The sequence below is a fragment of the Amia ocellicauda genome, chromosome 14 (genome assembly GCF_036373705.1).
Source record: "Amia ocellicauda isolate fAmiCal2 chromosome 14, fAmiCal2.hap1, whole genome shotgun sequence".
NCBI lineage: Eukaryota > Metazoa > Chordata > Actinopteri > Amiiformes > Amiidae > Amia > Amia ocellicauda.
Window position 1 is genome coordinate 18,995,936 of NC_089863.1, and position 19,820 is coordinate 19,015,755.

A 19,820-nucleotide genomic window follows, 5' to 3' on the forward strand; every position below is an offset into this window, starting at 1 on the left:
CTTGGTGTCCATTTACTTTGCGTTTACTCTCGGTTTACGCGGACACGCAGTCTCTGGGGGCGGGGCTTGTGTTGCGTCACGCTGACCCTGTTCACATTTGAGTTGAAAAGGTGATCGTCCTAAAACTCGAGTGTGAACGGGGTCCATTACATGTTAACTTTAATTTTGTATTTTATTCAATAAAGTGTTGGAAATGGCCAACAGGTGTAAAACCAATGAATATAACCCAGTGTAACCCAGTAACAAGACTGAACTAGTATACTGAAAATAGTAAATGCCAAAGACACCGTAACACGGTAACCTTGACATTTGGGCTAACCATAATTAAAATTAGGTATACAATACTAATACTAATAGGTTAATGACTCGTAACTTGCAGAGTTCGTAACGAGCTGTGTACTAAACACGGGTCATCTCCAGTTTGCTGTCATAAGTCCTACTCAATTGACCCATTAAACATTAACGCACAAAAGGTCCTGAAGCCAGTAATTAGTTTTGAATAGTTGGTCTGTATCTAGTTGAATGGGTTAACCTCTATTGTGGCACAAATCTTTGATAATACTTTAGCATTGCAACAGCAAAGTAATTTACAAATGCACAGTGAGATAATATGGGGAGTGGAGTTGGCCCTGCCTGTAGGGTTTGATTACAATCGCATTTCAATCATTTTTTTTAAGCGGAGGTTCTGTCACACAGCCTCAATCTCACACCAGACTTCTGTCTTCCCAAACATTAGCAACAAATACTTTCCCAGCCTTCACTTTGTTGCCTCCCTCCTCCACAAATCCAACCCCTGCAGCAGCTCCTTCCTCCTTTTACATTACATTTGTCATTTAGCAGATGCTCTTATCCAGGGCGACTTGCATTTGTACCCATTTGTACAGCTGGGCATTTTACTGGAGCAAGTACCTTGCTCAAGGGTACAACAGCACTTCCCCTTCTCCTTCTGTGTGTGTTGCTTCTGCTGACCACCTCCTCATGGCCAGATCAGTTTCCTTAGTCAAGGCGTACTGGCAAAATTACTTGTATTGCAAACATTCAGAAAACCCCAATAGACTGACTGATTGTGGCTGCTAGGTGTCAGTGTTACTGTGAGCAGCTGGATGTGGATGAGATGCCGTCACTGAGCAGCTTCTCTGTCTGTAATGCACTGGAGGCAGTGCTGCACTGCTTGGCGCAGTCTGTGTTTCTGACTCCAGTTCATTGTCCTCTGTTTAACGTGATTAGACACTGCACTGTTTTCCAGTAGAGCCTGGTTCAGCACCAGCTCAGCTCACCCCCACCCTGCTGCTCAGTGGGAGCCCTTTCCCCAGAGTCTGGGAGAGCGCTGGCCTCTACAGCTCCTGGGGGAGAGATGAGACTGGAGAACGGCAGCTCTGAGGACAGACCACCAGTACAGGTCAGAATATTGCAAAGTATTCCAATATCCTAAGAGATGTTTGTATTTGATTTACTTGTGAGTAGAATTATGGGAGATTAGAAAAAAGTAGGCATATTTAGGTGTGGAAAAGCTTTGACTTAAATATAAAAATAAGCTGTCGGTGTCGCACTATCCTGAGGTTTGTGGCCATTCAAAATAATAAATGGATGTCTGCATTCGCCTCTCCCCAGAGCAAGTGGATGCATGTTAATTTTCTTAATGCTTCTGGCTAATGCATTTGTACTGTTGCAGATCTTTTCAGATTGTGTCCACTTGTGACTTGGTTTTAATTAAGGACACTTAATGTTTAACTTATCCTTTTCTTTGCACAATAATTGGCGTCATTGTGCACCACTGCAATTGGAAGACTGAGCCCTTTTCCATTTTCAGCCATGCATTGGGGCAGACTGAACATTTATACGAGTAATGGGCGGAACAACATTCAGAACAATGACTAAAGCAACTAAATAGTTTTATTGTAAACATTTAACTGGTCTGAATATGCAAGTGAGATTGCAGTGCAGTTTGTGTCAGCAAAGACACTCGCAGAACTTGAAATTCAGTCTGAAGGCATAGTTTGAAAGTTAATGGAGTGAGAGATGAAATGTGCTTTTATGAGGTCTGAGCATCATGATGCTTGTTGATGTTCATACAGTAGCCTGTAAAGCGGACGTGTAAGGAAGGGAAAGGAGAGTGGACTGCATCTGAAGCCAAACGCCGAGCCATGTCATCCTATAAAACTGTTAATGTCTTTCAAAGTTCTAAAATGGTATTCTAGTATAAGCGCATGTTTAACTCGCACTTCTGCTGGTGTATTTGAACAAACTAAAGCGAAGTTGAAAACCTTTGCACAAAGCTCTAGTTTGTTACTGTGATTCAAGGTCTGTATGTGGTGAAAAGGGCGGGTAACAGTCTCTCTCTCTCTCTCTCTCTCTCTCTCTCTCTCTCTCTCTCTGCCCGCAGCTGCACTCTTGTCCCGCCACCATGAGATTCTGCAGCCTGTGTCGGCGCCTTGGATTTCATGGTTCCTCTGTACTATGCCGGTGTCCCTTCCACAGACTAAGCCTTTAATATCAGGCCTCCGGGACTAATGAGGAGCAGCAGCCCAGGAAAACTAAACTTAAAGAGATGCGGAAAGGAACCTCCGTCAACCAGAGCTGCTCTGCGGTTTGGGGACATGGGTTTGCAGTGACTGATTGTGGCTGCTAGGTGTCCGTGTCACTGTGGGCAGCTGGATGAGGATAAGATGCCGGTACTGAGCAGCTTCTCTTCCTCTAATGCACCATCGGCTCCTGAGCTGGTCGTCTTCTGGACTACACTGCAGGCTGTGCTGGACTGGAACATTGTGCACTGGATTGCATTTACTACAGTGTATTGTCCAGTCCTATAGACTACTGTAGTATACTGGTGAAGTTCATTTCTCACCACACTTCACCATCACCCCCTCAACTGCACCCCATCCTCAGGGCAGTAGACTCTGGGCCACACTGTCCACTTACAGGAAGCCGTGCTCCCAGTTTACTGCTGCCTCCTGTAATCTTCTCTAGTCTGACATCACTGAACTGGAGTCAGAATGCCACCTGGGCCCAGTGTCTTCCGTCTTAATCTGAGCAGACGCCACACTGGGGTTACACTGTATTCTGGTACAGTCCAGTTCTGCTCCAGCTGGATTTGGTCCCAGTCCCGTTTGAAGCTGGGGATCGGTGGCTTTGCCCTTTGGTCAGTCTCCAGTCCACTGAGCACAGTGTCTCACCCACTGACTTTAAAAGAGGATAATAGCCTACTCTCCCCCTCGGTCACCCGTGTCTTAGACCTGCAAGACTAACTAGAAGATGCATTTGAGTGTGGAATGGGGGAGGGGGATTGAAGGGGCTGTGGATGTATTGTTCAGTAGTTTTTTTATTTATTGGTTGGCAACTGGGATTGGGGTTGATTGGTGCCCCCTGTAACCTTCTTCAGTCCATCACTGGGCTCAGTCTGGGTTTCTGACTGGATTCATGCTGTTTTCCAGTAGAGCTCAGTTCTGCTCCAGAAGGGTTGGGTCCCAGTCCTGTGTGAAACCCGGAGTTGGTGGCCTTTCCCTTTGCTGTTTGCTCCAGTCCACTGAGCTCTGGATTTGGGGTTGTTTTCCCCTCTGTGCTCTGACAGGGTCACTCCCACGGACTTTAATATTGGGCCTCTGGGACTGAGGAGGAGTCTAAGAAAATGAAGAGAAGAGTGGATAAGAGCCTACACCTCCTCAGCCACCCATGTCATAGACCTCCAAGACTAACCCCTTGAGTGTATAATGGGTGGGGGTGGTGTTAAAGGTGCTGCTGTTGTGTTGAGTAATTATTTGTTGCTCCTTGATTGAATTCATTGTTCTTGTTTCTGCCTATTTATTAATTTGATACAAGATATCGGGGAGCTCAGGATCCCGTGATGGGACCCACCTCCGGGGACGGCTATCTCCCCCTGCTGGAGCCCATGTCCAAGATCTTTTAATGAAAAGATTGTTTTTAAAAATGATTTGAAGAATGAATTTTAATTGTTTTTAAAGAATTAGTTGATTTTTAAATGCACCGGTTTTGTTTATTTTATGGTTTTATTTGTTATGATTTATCTGATGCATTTTCAGTTAATTTAAATGTATTTGACCATATTGTTTTTGTTTAATGGTTTTATTTGGCAGTATTGCCCTTAATCACAAGTTTATTTGATTTATTGCACAGGTTTATTCGAGTATGTATTTTGTTTAAGTTAATCACTGTAAGATTAAAAAAAAAAAAAAAAACAATTAAGTGATTTTAAGAATTGATTTAAATTTATTTTAATTTTGAATATTTATTTACTGAAATGTAAAATACTTATCCTAATAAAACGGTAGTAATTTGAAATGTTAAATTTATAAAATGGGGTGTCTGCAAAGCAACCCTACCGCTGAGGGTTTCATTTTTATTACCATTACTACTAAACTGTTGGGTGTAACGGTACAGTCTTGTATAATTTGCACCCTTCATTTGAAATTGTGATTAGCTTAAACCGTGTTCCTTAAACAATACAAATGTATCTAACTTTGCTGAACACTGATTCAGCATAGGAAGTAACACCGGTCCATGTTGCCCACTGTAATTTCTCAAAATATTGATCTAGGTCTCTGACTTAATGCAGCTACATGATATCCAATTAAACTGCTTTGAAACTGGGAAAAGATACTTTTACAGGGTACGGGAAAACCCACTGTATCTTATAAACTGGAGACTACACTCACCTAAAGGATTATTAGGAATACCTGTTCAATTTCTCATGAATGCAATTATCTAACCAACCAATCACATGGCAGTTGCTTCAATGCATTTAGGGGTGTGGTCCTGGTCAAGACAATCGCCTCAACTCCAAACTGAATGTCTGAATGGGAAAGAAAGGTGATTTAAGCAATTTTGAGCGTGGCATGGTTGTTGGTGCCAGACGGGCCGGTCTGAGTATTTCACAATCTGCTCAGTTACTGGGATTTTCACGCACAACCATTTCTAGGGTTTACAAAGAATGGTGTGAAAAGGGAAAAACATCCAGTATGCGGCAGTCCTGTGGGCGAAAATGCCTTGTTGATGCTAGAGGTCAGATGAGAATGGGCCGACTGACTCAAGCTGATAGAAGAGCAACTTTGACTGAAATAACCACTCGTTACAACCGAGGTATGCAGCAAAGCATTTGTGAAGCCACAACACGTACAACCTTGAGGCGGATGGGCTACAACAGCAGAAGACCCCACCGGGTACCACTCATCTCCACTACAAATAGGAAAAAGAGGCTACAATTTGCACAAGCTCACCAAAATTGGACAGTTGAAGACTGGAAAAATGTTGCCTGGTCTGATGAGTCTCGATTTCTGTTGAGACATTCAGATGGTAGAGTCAGAATTTGGCGTAAACAGAATGAGAACATGGATCCATCATGCCTTGTTACCATTGTGCAGGCTGGTGGTGGTGGTGTAATGGTGTGGGGGATGTTTTCTTGGCACACTTTAGGCCCCTTAGTGCCAATTGGGCATCGTTTAAATGCCACGGCCTACCTGAGCATTGTTTCTGACCATGTCCATCCCTTTATGACCACCATGTACCCATCCTCTGATGGCTACTTCCAGCAGGATAATGCACCATGTCACAAAGGTCGAATCATTTCAAATTGGTTTCTTGAACATGACAATGAGTTCACTGTACTAAACTGGCCCCCACAGTCACCAGATCTCAACCCAATAGAGCATCTTTGGGATGTGGTGGAACGGGAGCTTCGTGCCCTGGATGTGCATCCCACAAATCTCCATCAACTGCAAGATGCTATCCTATCAATATGGGCCAACATTTCTAAAGAATGCTTTCAGCACCTTGTTGAATCAATGCCACGTAGAATTAAGGCAGTTCTGAAGGCGAAAGGGGGTCAAACACAGTATTAGTATGGTGTTCCTAATAATCCTTTAGGTGAGTATATAGATTTATCGTAAAGTAAGTTTGCATGAAAATCAATCAGGTATTTATGACACTGGGTGGGCTTGATTAAAATACGTGAAAAGCAACTTCTGGCTTAGTGGGGATGCATGTAGACTGAATGCAAACCAGTTGGGATGGCTGCAGTATGGAAGTAGGTACTCCTGTTTTCCCAGGACATGTCCACAGGTAAACTTAATTAGCAGGGAAGCTTAGGCCTGATTCATTAAACATGTCCGCCTATTTCTAATGTAATGACTTGGCATGGCGGTGCGCATGTATGCAGTGGCTTTGCTCTCCTTGAAACCGTCTTTAATGTTTGTTTTGTGCTAAATTTCGTTGTATAGTTTTGCAATGACAAAGGTATTCTACAAGGAATAGCAGTCAAGTGGCAAGCTGTCCAACTAAAGAGCAAACTAAAATAGCTTGGCATTCTTTGACTGTTGAAGTAGCATGGTGTATATGAGGTTGGGAGGAAGAAGATGATTCAACAAGGTTTATTTTCACTTATAGGGAGTTCTGTATTTTATTGGGTTACAATTGACATCTCTTCGCAATGCACCTTCTCCCTTTTCTCTGAAATGCAAAATGTCACTCAGTTCCAGCTTCACTGCACTGGCCAAGCTGCTTTTATGACTAGTGTATTTTGCTTTACATTACCTTTCCCTGTTCGCATGAGAAGGAAGAGATATTGATTTTGGTTCCCTGGAGGAAATACACAGATAACCAGCTCAGGAATGTATACAGGGTTTGTATATCGGAGAATCACTTTAGATGATTATTATTATTATTATTTCTTGGCAGACGCCCTTAGCCAGGGCGACTTACAACATAAGTAAATACATAGTCCAAGACTACAGTTCAGTACAAGGCATCAAACATTACAAATTCAAATTTACATTAAACAGAGCAATTGAAAATATAATACATTTTACAACTTCCAATTTACACAGGTAAGTATAGTAAGTGAGGTCATGATTTAACGTGTTTGAGAGTGACAGTCTGACCCTCCCCCTCCCGCACAGTGCCATTTAGAGCCGCTCTCTGCATTGTGATGGCACAGTGTCACGTGTCTCCACTGACCCGAGCTGCACCTCTGTGTCCAGGACCGCACAGGAAGTTGACGACCATAATCTCATTCTGTATCAACGAAAAAATACAATAAGACTGGACTTGATCAGATCAAAATCTGTTACAAACATCTACTCAATCACAGTATCATTTCATAGCAGGAGCAACTTTCTATTACATACTAATAATAACATTTGTAACACACACACACACATGTATCTATATATATAGACTAATAATTGAGAAAATAATATGTTTAACATACAGGTTAAAGTGATTTAAAAAAATACTGTGTTAGAGGAAAGTGTGAACCAAACCAAAGACCAGGAACGACACGACATGGGCCGTGTCTGAGCTTTTACAATTGCACCTGAAACCCAGCAAGACCAAAGGGAAACACATTGTGACTGAAGTGGTTTTCTGGAGAAGTCTCATCAACTTATGATGTTCAGTAGCCAGTGGAATAAAACAAGTTCAGTTACCTCTCAATTTCCCCCTGAAGTGACCCGTAGGTCTAACACATATTGAATACTTAAGGTGTTGCATGTAAGTGGAGACAGAGGTTCCTATTTTAATGGCATATATGGAGTTTTCACTCGTTGCAGACTTCTCTCAGGCAAGGTCTGATATCACAACCGCACAGCTGCAGTCCAGAGTCTGGGCTGAATGCCAAACCACCTCTTTCAGCAGCTGCACAATTACAGTGACATGAAAGGTAACATGCGGAGCTGTACAATCAGCGTATAATCTACATGATAATTGCCCGTAAGCAGCACACTATACCTGTAAAGGGTATATGTTTATTAAAATTTGAAATCTGAAGTGTGACACATGAGTAACTGCACTGTAAATGAACTGTAAGCGATCAATGCCACGACATTTACAATTCTGACGATTCCATTTGATGACAAAGTGCACCATCATAATCAGCCAGAGGAATTTGTTAAGCGAAAGAATACAATCAAATGAAACCGTTTCAGGGTCCTGAAACGTAAGCACAGGTAATTCTGGGGGTTCGACCTGGGCTCGGTACTGAAACGGCCTTAACCAAAATAGTGAGTGATGCTCTTCTGTCCTCTGACATAGGTGACTACCTATTATTGTTCTTTTAGACACACATGGGTTAGCCCCTCTACACCATGGCGAGCTCATAGCCCTGTATACACCTGATCAAACACTACCTGGTAGTCCCTAAAATGTGTAAAGACAATACAGGCGGTAAAGCCCTCTGGCACACATCTCTAACTCATCTATTTTGTTCTCTCCGCATTGGATGACAAGCCACAGATGAGGCACGTCCTCCCTGTTTATGTTTACATTGTCTCAAGGGGAGGCAACCATGAGGCCTAGGCCTTACGCAGAGGACCCCCAGAGATTGATTTTCTCCTAGAACCATCTATCATTCCACAGGAATTTTTGATTTTCTCTCCTCTGTGCCAAATGCTTTATTTTATTTGGGGAATTTTGTTTTAAATAACTGGTGTCTTGTTTTTTTATTCTGGAAGCACTCTGTGGCAACCTCGCTAAGGGCGCTATAACAAATCAAAATTGATTGATTGTGAGGTTGACCTGAGTATACAAACAAACCGTTTGCTTCACACTTATGCGAAGTAAAAGCTAAAACATTCCAGGTGCTTTTAAAATGCTTTTCTATGTAACTGATCATTCAGACTGTTGAACTACTACAATAAATTCTACAATGGTGTCACTATATGTATTCATCTGAAGGTTGTATTGAAAATATGAATATGTTCATAAAAGACAGTGGCTTACATGATCTGTAGTAATTCATGTTTGTATTCTTTGTAATTGACCCTTCCTCATATTGCGGTAGATTGTGGTATTTTTTTATTTTTGTTAAAAAAAACACTTTAAGAAAGCTGGTATATATTGTTTAATCATAAAATAATTCACACAGCTACAACAAATACACACAATCTTTGTTTTTTGTATTTTTATGGACCTTTTCAAAAGTGTGTGTAATTTAGCGGACAAGATTTCAGGTTGCCATTCTAGTTAAGTTACCCAAATTATGTTTATTTGTCATTGTCTTTTGCCATTCATTATCTTCATGAAATTAAATGTAAAAAATATAGTATGAAAGAAAATGTGAGCACTATTCTGTTTTTCACTTCTGTCAAATTAGCTACACATTTAAATTAAATACGTTCACTACATTATGAATTAAACAATTAGCTATTGTCACTGTCATCTGAGGTGACACCTATTCTCAATATGGTCTCGAGAAAGAGTGCTCGAGCGCTTTCAAAAATGAAACTGGGACACTTTTCAACAATATAATCACATACCTACATTGTGTAGCTATAGGTTATATTGGTACATGTATTAAAACAAGTTCTACGGGGATCTACAGTGAGGGAAAAAAGTATTTGATCCCCTGCTGATTTTGAACGTTTGCCCACTGACAAAGAAATGATCAGTCTATAATTTTAATGGTAGGTGTATTTTAACAGTGAGAGACAGAATAACAACAAAAAAATCCAGAAAAACACATTTCAAAATAGTTATACATTGATTTGCATGTTAATGAGTGAAATAAGTATTTGATCCCCTATCAATCAGTAAGATTTCTGGCTCCCAGGTGTCTTTTATACAGGTAACGAGCTGAGATTAGGAGCACTCTCTTAAAGGGAGTGCTCCTAATCTCAGCTCGTTACCTGTATAAAAGACACCTGTCCACAGAAGCAATCAATCAATCAGATTCCAAACTCTCCACCATGGCCAAGACCAAAGAGCTGTCCAAGGATGTCAGGGACAAGATTGTAGACCTACACAAGGCTGGAATGGGCTTATACTTATTTCCCTCATTAACATGCAAATCAATTTATAATTTTTTTGAAATGCGTTTTTCTGGATTTTGTTGTTGTTATTCTGTCTCTCACTGTTAAAATACACCTACCATTAAAATTATAGACTGATCATTTCTTTGTCAGTGGGCAAACATACAAAATCAGCAGGGGATCAAATACTTTTTTCCCTCACTGTATAATAACCTGTTTGTGCTGGGATCCTATGCTTTTTGGTGAGCCAGCTGGGCTTAGGAGAGGAGGATGCTGGAATGTGGGAGATTTTTGGAGAGGGGCTGCGCGACACACCATGCTCCTCTTCACCCTCGCTGACCATCTCAATGGCAAGACCATCCGGGAGTTTGTGGAGAACAGGTTCACTACATGGCCAAAAGTATGTGGACACCTGCTCCTTGAACATATCATTAAAAAATCCTGGGCATTAATATGGAGTTGGTCCCCTCTTTACTGCTATAAGAGCCTCATCTCTTCTGGGAAGGATTTCTACTAGATGTTGGAGGTTAAGGTACAATCCTTCAGTTGAAGCAACCCTTCGGGTCCCAGTGAATCAGGCACCCCAGTTAGCGCTTCCAGTAACAGTGTAGACTCTCAGCAGGAGACAGGCCCAGGAAGTAAAGTCACTGACACAATGTCTGTTCGTTTATCTTTGTTTATTGAAAGTTTCTACAAGCAATATTTCAAAGGAGGTTCGGGGCCATCCCGAACCTGGATGATATTTTCTTGGCATATATCCCGGGGCAGTTCCGAGACATGGGAAGCAATAATTCATGAGGTATTCTTTATAATTGGGGAAACAATATTTCATCCAGACATGGAAGCGCTGGTACCAAGGACACAGCACACACTATACTGATGTTATATAATTTTGGTTCGTTAACTAAAGAATGTCCACAGCAGTATAAATGATCTCTATCTGCCACACAGATAAGTCTGAGCAGAGAAATCCAAATAAGAACAAGGAAACCCTTATAAGAGCAAGTTTTAACTAGTATCTTACTGGAAAGCAATTTTACCCCAACATTGGATCATTGCTGCAGGGATTTTCTTCCATTCAGCTACAAGAGCATTAGTGAGGTCAGACACTCACAGCTGGCATTACACTTCATGCCAAAGGTATTTGATGAGGTTGAGGTCAGGGCTCTGTGCAGGCCAATCCAGTTATTCCAAGATCTGGACAATCCATTTCTGTATGCACGGGGTCATTGTCATGCTGCTCAGCCATGGAAACCCACAGTTATTGTGCTGACGTTGCTTCCAGAGGCAGTTCAGATTGTTGTAACCAAGGAGAGATGGTTTTACATACTACACTCTTCAGCACTCAGCAATCCTATTTTATGAGCTTGTGTGGCCTTCCAATTTGCATAGACTGTTGTTGCTCCTAGACATTTCTAGCACATTATTAATATTTGATTTCTTAGCAGACTTATAATTGTTATATCACATTTTACCCATTTATACACTTACTGGAACAATCTAGGTTACAGTACCTTACTGAAGGGTCTCCCACCTGGAATTAAACACACAACTCTCTCAGCTCCAGAGTCCAGAGCCCTAACCACTATTCCACACTACTGCCCCAGTGGACTGGGGTAGCTCTAATAGGGCAGAAATTTGACGAACTGACATGTTGGAAAGGTGGCATCCTTTGATGGTGCCATGTTGAAAATCACTGAGCTCTTCAGTATGGCCCATTCTACTGCCAATGTTTGTTTAAGGAGATTGCAAGGCTGCATGCTTGATTTATACACCTGCCAGCAATGGGTGTGGCTGAAATAGCCGAATCTAACACTCATTAGAAGGGGTGTCCACATACTTTTGACCATGTAGTGTTTCGCGCTCTGGACAACAAGAACAGGGGCGATGGCACAAAATACAGGAGATGAAGGCAGGAAATGATGGCAGCAATTATCTGGCTGTATGACCAGAGTATGTTACTGGCCTGGCAGAGATAGCAGCATGACACTGAGCTCACAGTTATCATAACATCGCTGCCAGAGCCTAAGATGTGTTTGTAATCGTAAGGTCATTAAATAGTGTAATGTAATACTGTAAAAATCAAAACTGCGCTGAGCTGCATGCTGAACTTTCTATTCATCCTTAGTAAGTTATTTATATTTTGTTAGGTTTTAGTGTCCTCGTGTGGTGAGAATATATATTGCAGTGTGGCACACTTGCCCTTCTTTCAGAGAAGGTTAGATGGGTTGCAGAACCAATTAAATGTTTGAAATAGATATGTTTTTTGTGTATGATTTGAATATTTGATTTGTTTATGTTCTTTTAACTACTACTACTACTACTACTACTACTACTACTACTACTACTACTACTCATTTGTGTAATAGAGAAACAATAATTGACATTTTATTTTAACATAATACAATTATGTTTTCAGATCAACAAGGTTTTATTCAGAGTTTTGGCTTTCTAATGAAATAGCTATAATTTTACACAATAACCTATATTCAGTCCAAAAACAACCAAACCACTTTTTATACATGCTAAATAGTAATTTCTATTGGTTGACATTGTATTGGTGTCATGGTGAAAGTGAAACAAAAAAATTGTGTATATGTGGTACCTATAAATACTGACACCAGTTTTCCATTTCATGAATACTGCATGATGAACTTCAGTGCTAACACAGAAGCTGTATCTTGGAGGAAGATTCAGACTGAGAACTGAGAGAGGTTGAGGCCATTGAGAGGTAATTCATTTAAACTTAACTACTGAATTCCAAAAATGTTTGCACTCTGGTTTTCATTAATTATTTTGTGAGTCATACCCTATGGAAATAAATTATATGCAAAAAATTGATGGATAGATGGATGCAAGGGCACCTTTATAAAATAAAATGTGGAATCTTTGTTACATATAAGGAACATTTATTACATATATGGAACATGTGTCACATATAGAGGGCTAAAGGATTAATATTTGCATTTATTTATACTGATATTGTTACTTTAATTTCGCATCGGCCACACCTCATTAAGCAACCTAATGTTGAATTAAACTCTTCTCAAAGGTTTTGTTTAAATAATTTTTTGTTTTGTTTTAAAGGAACTTCTTGTACATTTTTCTTTATTATTTAAACCACAAACACATACTTTCATAAGGAAATGAACAACTAAAACTATGTATTATATATATCGTGATTTGTTAACTTTTATTGTAAAATTGAAACTCGATAGGATGGTTTTGCAGATTTTCTTTGAAAATGTCCCTAGCAATAACGCACACAGTCATCATAACATTGTCATGTCGTTCATGAAGTGCAGATTTTCGCAGTTCTGCGCGGCTCCGCCAATGAAAGCGGAGGATTCTGCAGTTCTGCGCAGAACTGCGAAAATCTGCGCACAAGAACCCGAACTAAAACACGAATATTCAGACAATAGCGCGACTCCCTGTCTCCGCCGTGCAGCACAATTGAGTGGCTCAGAGGGAGAGGGACAGACCTGACGTTTAAATGTATACCTCACGCGAAATGTTTTAAACTACTGAAGAAAATCATTCTCAATTATAGTTGTAAGTAGTGTTCATATATACTTGTATGTTCTGTGTCAGGAGACGCTATTGGACCGAGGTAAAGCTAGTTTTACTTCCGATATTCAACAGACTGCTGTCTCCAATAGCTTCCCAGAAACACAGCGGGTTCTCTCGACACTGGTGGTGATCTGAAGGGAAATGAGAACTACATTGCACAGCCATAGTCCTTTCCTCCACAAACCCGGCCACACGGGGTTTGAGACGCTAGAGAGTTAGAGACGGGGGTGAAAGTGCCTATTGGCGAGTTTTAAAGCCTAATAGCTTTCCCCTCTTAGATGATAGGGACATAAAACCAACTTCTTTATGTGCAGGAAGACACCACACAACTTTCACATTCATTTTCACATTCAGCTATTCATTTTCACCCAAGTTGTAAAAAAAGGTACATCATTGCATTTTTCTTCTTTCTTTCTCTAATAACTGTTTTGTCTTTGTAGGTAGGGACGTGAAACCAACTTCATTGAGTGCAGAATGGCCATTTACAACTTTCACAACCATTTATTTTAACCCTAGTGGTCGAAAAGGGCACAACATTGCATTTTTTCCCCTTTCTTTTTCGAATAACTTTTTTGTCTTTGTAGGTAGGGACTTCAAACCACTTTCATTGAGTGCAGAATGGCCATTTACAACTTTCACAACCATAAAATAGCCTTTTAGGAACTAGGAATCGGTCTTTGTGTGTTCGTTATTTCCTTAGTTCGTCACACAGTAAGTTGACTTTGTGCCCCTAGTGGGTGGTCTGGTCACTGATTAAGCCAAGGGGAGAAGTACATCACTGGTGGGTTACAACATGTTTACTATTTCATTGTGAACCTAGTGTTTCGATATATAAAACATAAGTTCTCTAGTCACTATAAATTCTCTCCTTTGACTATGCCTCACAGAGACTTTGCAAGTACCACTGTGTGTCTGAACTGGTCACTCTCTCCAATTAGCTGGTTGCCTAATACTTAAAAACCCATAACCTAAACTGATAGTCACACCCTTCTTGTAGATATGGAGAAACTTTCTTTCTTCCACAAGTGCTTCACCTTAGGTGATTCACCTCATCAATATATTCCACCACAGCAAGTGTTACACAAGGTCACTACCTGAGCTCTTGGCTGCACTCACTGTACACCTGTGACTGTACAGACAAACAGAGTAGCAACCACATCATCAGGTTGGTAGATGAAACTTCTGTGGTTGGTCTGATTCCCTCCAAAGATTGGACATAAGCCTACAGAAGGGAGGTGTCAGATCTCAGATGTCAGTACAACAACCTGAGCCTGTGAAGAGGCTTATTACAGTTTATTTAGATTAATTAAGTTAATGTTTGCTCCATGTTTCTTATACAATATGAAGAATGTAATAAATCAACAATTTAGTCACAATGACAGTATGTATATGTAACCTTATATATATATATATATATATATATATATATATATATATATATATATATATATATATATATATATATGCATGTATACAAAATAGTATTACAATTGGAGCAGCCACATTTCTGTTCTCACTTTATGTTTCACATTTCTGTTCTCTATATCCTATGATGAAGCTTATAAGGCTCTTAAGGTTTTGACTAGAGTAGAAAAAAAACACAGTGAGCTCTCAGTTGCATGGCTTGGAATGTGTTTTATTGTTGTCATTGGACAATGTACAAACTCTGGCATAACCAGATGTGGGATGCCTATATGTGGGATGCCTATATAAGCCTAATACATTGTATATAGAGTTGAATTCATCTGTGACTTCCCTGATGCATCAGTATTCAATTTACCAATGTTAATTTATTGGTTAAGGAGTCTGTGAGTAAATTGGTTTGTCAGTTAATTTGTTCAGTGTTTGAATCAATTTGAACACCTACAGTAAAGTATTATTGCAAAGAAGTTGGCTTCTGTTTGGAATCTTTTGAAGACCTGCCTCACCACAGAACCTAGTTAAAAATGAAAGCTTTACACCCTCCAGACCTGAACACAAACAAGACACAAACAAGACAAACAAGCTGATTGTTGATTTAAGGACAGGCAAGAGGAGCGCCTCTCCCATCATCAGCAACACAGAGGAGGTAGAGAGTGAGCTGCTTCAGGGTCCTGGGGATGCAATGTATGATGACTTTGACTGGACCCACAACATGGAAGCCATCATTAAAAAGGCACACCAGTGCCTCCCATTTCTGAGGTGCCTGCAGAGATAGGGATTGAGCATATAGATGCTTGTAAACTTCTACCACAGCATCATTTAGATTATCCTGTCCGCATGCATCACAGTGTGGTATCACCACCGCCCAGGACATGTTTAAAATGCAATCCAAAGAGTAGTGAAAGCAGCACAGAATATTATTAGAGCTGAGCATCAAGCCACCAGCTATCTGTACACCATACCACTCCCCCACACCGCTGCCTTAACCAAGCTTGCCGTACCGTGGGACACCGTCTGTCGCTGTCCCTAGTGCTGAAAGCATTTTTTTTTCTATTTCATTAGCACTTGTGAAAGAAAGACATTTCTGTCCATATCTACAAGAAGGGTGTGACTATCAGTTTAGGTTATGGGTTTTTAAGTATTAGGCCACCCACTAGGGGCACAAATTCAACTTACTGTGTGGAAATAATGAACACACGAAGACCGATTGCTAGTTCCTAAAATGCTATTTTATGGTTGTGAAAGTTGTAAATGGCCATTCTGCACTCAATGAAGTTGGTTTCACGTCCCTACCTACAAAGACAAAACAGTTATTAGAGAAAGAAAGAAGAAAAATGCAATGATGTACCTTTTTTTACAACTTGGGTGAAAATGAATAGCTGAATGTGAAAATGAATGTGAAAGTTGTGTGTTGTCTTCCTGCACATAAAGAAGTAGGTTTTATGTCCCTATCATCTAAGAGGGGAAAGCTATTAGGCTTTAAAACTCGCCAATAGGCACTTTCACCCCCGTCTCTAACTCTCTAGCGTCTCAAACCCCGTGTGGCCGGTGCTGACCCGGTGCCGCGCACTTAGAGCTCGTTGTGAAGTGTAGTCCTCACGTCCCCCTTCAAATCACAAGCAATTTCGAAAGAATCCGCTGCTGTGTTTCTCAGAAGCTATTGGAGACAGCACTCCAATGTCTGTTGAATATCGAAAATAAAACTAGCTTTACCTCGCTTAGAAATTAAATTCGGGATTAAATTTGGGGAAATCTCGATGGAAAAGTGCCGAGAACCCAGCTAGCTAAATAAAGCGTACACCTACTTTTCATTCTTCTCCTTCTTCGTCTACAACATTAACATAATAATAATAATAATAATAATAATAATAATAATAATAATAATAATAATACGTTTGTCTAATAGAATTGTGGTTACCCATGTTTGAAAAATCCTTGATTTCGAGCTAAGTTTCACCTACAGTTTAATACTCTTTGTAATGTAGCAGAATACAGCAAATGCAATTTATTTTTCTGTTCTCAGCGTCTGAGAGCAGTTCAATTATATAATCCTATATCCTTAATATGGAAGCGTATTGCTGCCACACGAAAACAAAACAAACACAAAATCATGTTTACCACAGAAATAGAAACATTTAAGTTTTTATTTTTTTTCCGTATTTTGGGGGCATGTTGTTGCCAGGAAAAAAAATACCACAGAAGTGGATAGCAACTGAAACTATATTGTTCATGCCAATCGTTCTGAAAAGGCGTCTCTTTAGTTAAATATTTCTTTGTGTTGTGTTGTCATTAAACAAAGTTCAAAACTGCCACAAAATACACTACTTAGAAACATGTACCAGACAAATCACTTAATCACAAGTGCAGCCGGAGTTCCATGCTTGGGATTTGAGCCGCTATAAGCACAGCAGCCGCAGCCCGTCCAGCACAGTAGTGTTAAGCCGCTACATAGAAATCGCAAGTGTCAGACACTGTCCACCTTTAATTTAACCATGGTCTTAAGCATAAATAAATATTACAGTGTTTGAGCCACGTATACGGAACTGTGCTCAGTATGATGAAAAAACATGCCCGCTTTACTTGAAGTGGCATTGTTTGTGATGGCAGTCCTTCTGACAAATATAATATGCCTTTGTCTTATTAAGTAATTTATTCAGTACACAACAAAATTACATCAACAATTTATGTAAGACAGTACAGTATATAAAACATGCAATCATTTGAATCAATTGTACTTATTTACCCTAAAGATTATTTTATGGAAATGGATATATACACCGATCAGCCATAACATTATGAGCACTGACAGGTGAAGTGAATAACACTGATGATCTTTATCATGGCACCTGTCAGTGGGTGGGATATATTAGGCAGCAAGTGAACATTTTGTCCTCAAATGTATAAAGTTAATTTAATTGCTTGTTTTGTTTTCCAGATTGCAAAACCTTTCTCCAATAATTATACATCCAGACGGAGGGATCAACTTACTCAAAATGGGAAACATAATAACTTGCAGAATATGTGGACAATTTATAGACTTAGATTTTATCAGGTTTCTTTTATCAGTTTTCTTTCCCCATCTTACATTTTCTCTTCATATAATCGCAATTTAACTTATGTAGGTCATGTTACAATAGACAGAAAGATGCAGATGAGGAAAAACAAAAGAGGGAAGAGGAGGAGAGAAAAAAGCAGGAGAGGAGAATGAGGGAAGAGGAGAGAAGAAAACAGAGGGAAGAGGAGGAGAGAAGACAGGAGCTGGAGAGGAGAAAGGGAAGAGGATGAGAGAAGCTGGGAGCAGGAGAAGAGACTGATGGAAGAGGAGGAAAGAAGACAGGAGTTGAAGAGGAGTAAGTGGAGATGGGAGGAGGAGAGAAGACAGGAGCTGGAGAGGAGAAAGAGGGAAAAGAGAAGACAGAGGGAAGAGGAGGAGAGAAGACAGGAGCTGGAGAGAAGACAGAGGGAAGAGGAGGAGCGAAGACAGGAGCTGGAGAGGAGAAAGAGGGAAGAAGAGAGAAGATAACAGAGGGAAGAGGAGGAGAGATGCCGGGAGCAGGAGAGGAGAAAGATGGAAGTGAGGCAGAGACTGGAAGAAACTAAGAATGATTTGCATGAAAAGAGAAGAGAAAGTATAAGAGCTGAGCAGGAGAGGTTTGAAACCAAAGTGGAGAGAAAGACATTCCAGTGCCAGTCCAGCTTCCCAGACCACACATACCCTGACCTTGGATTTCTCAACATCCCTGAAGAAAACATAAACCTCAGGAAACTCTGTCCCGAGCAGATCCTGTCTCTCTCACATTCTCTCCAGGAGCTCTTGTTTGAGGACTGGGTTGAAGAACTGCCCCAGATGGATACTTTGACTCATGCTCATGTCCTGATTGCAGAGCTGTGTGTGATGGCACTGGATACTGACCATGATGACTTTCTGGAGCTTACTGCTGACCAGCTGCAGCTGGCAGTGGAGACAGTGGGGCATGCAGTGACAGTTCAGGATGACCGGGAGGAGGAGGAGCTACAGGTACAGTGTCTGCACTTCACACAGGCCTTGTTCTTGACTTACACACGGCTATTGCTATCGCCAAGGAATGGAGTCAGGGAGAGATTTCATCAGAGCAACTCTTCCTTCTTCAATTCCTGGAACTCCTCCTCAGAGTCCTGGAGTGGCAGGCAGGCCTATCTAGTGCAAAGGAAAAGCGTCTGGAGCTGATCCTGGAACAGGTAGGTCAATCTCTGCCTGAAGAAACCAAATCCTTTGCTTGTTTGCTGCCTATTTTGCAGGCACTACTGAGAGCTAACTGGACACCCCTGGATGCACTTGATTGCATAGAGAGCTTGGGACAGAAAAAGTTGAACTTCAATGACGCACTGTGTGTCTTAGAGCTGATACAACGGCACAATCTCCCTCCATCCTGGACAGACAGTCAGGGTAACTCGCTGAACACTCTGCTGGAGTCCACATCCAAATGCAGCAAATTCTACCGCGGACTGGATGAGAAGCTACAAAAGGAAAGCTCACACTGCCTGGACTCCCTGCTTTCTGAAGTGCAAGAGACAGAGTGTGATCAGCTGAGGAGTGTTATTGGTGCTGTGCTGAAAGACATAAAAGAGATTCAGGAAGAAACAAAAGACAAGGGAAATGCAGGTAAACCTTACAAGACACTTTTCCATTACCTTTTGAAAGAATCCAGGTTTGGGACAACAGAGCTGAGGATAGTGCTGTCCCACCTTTGCAGAGCAATGTTCTACACACATGGTTGGTATCCCTCAGTACCTCAGATAATAAAGTGGTATAACTTGGTTGAAACTTATGGAAGGAAAGACTGTGAGATCCTAACGCTAGAGAAAGACCCCTGTGTGGCAGCCATGTATGCAGCACTCAGGGTGCTTCAGGGGCATCGGGTGGGCATAGTGCTGGGCTCTACCTCCTCCAGGTCACAGGACTGGCCTCCTCTCCTATCATTGGTCAATCTTTCATTCACCTCATTCAAACCCTCTCTCCTTCACAGTACTTAAACCCCTCTGTTTCATAGATTCATCGTGAAGTCTTGCTTTCTTTCAAGAATCAATTCTGAG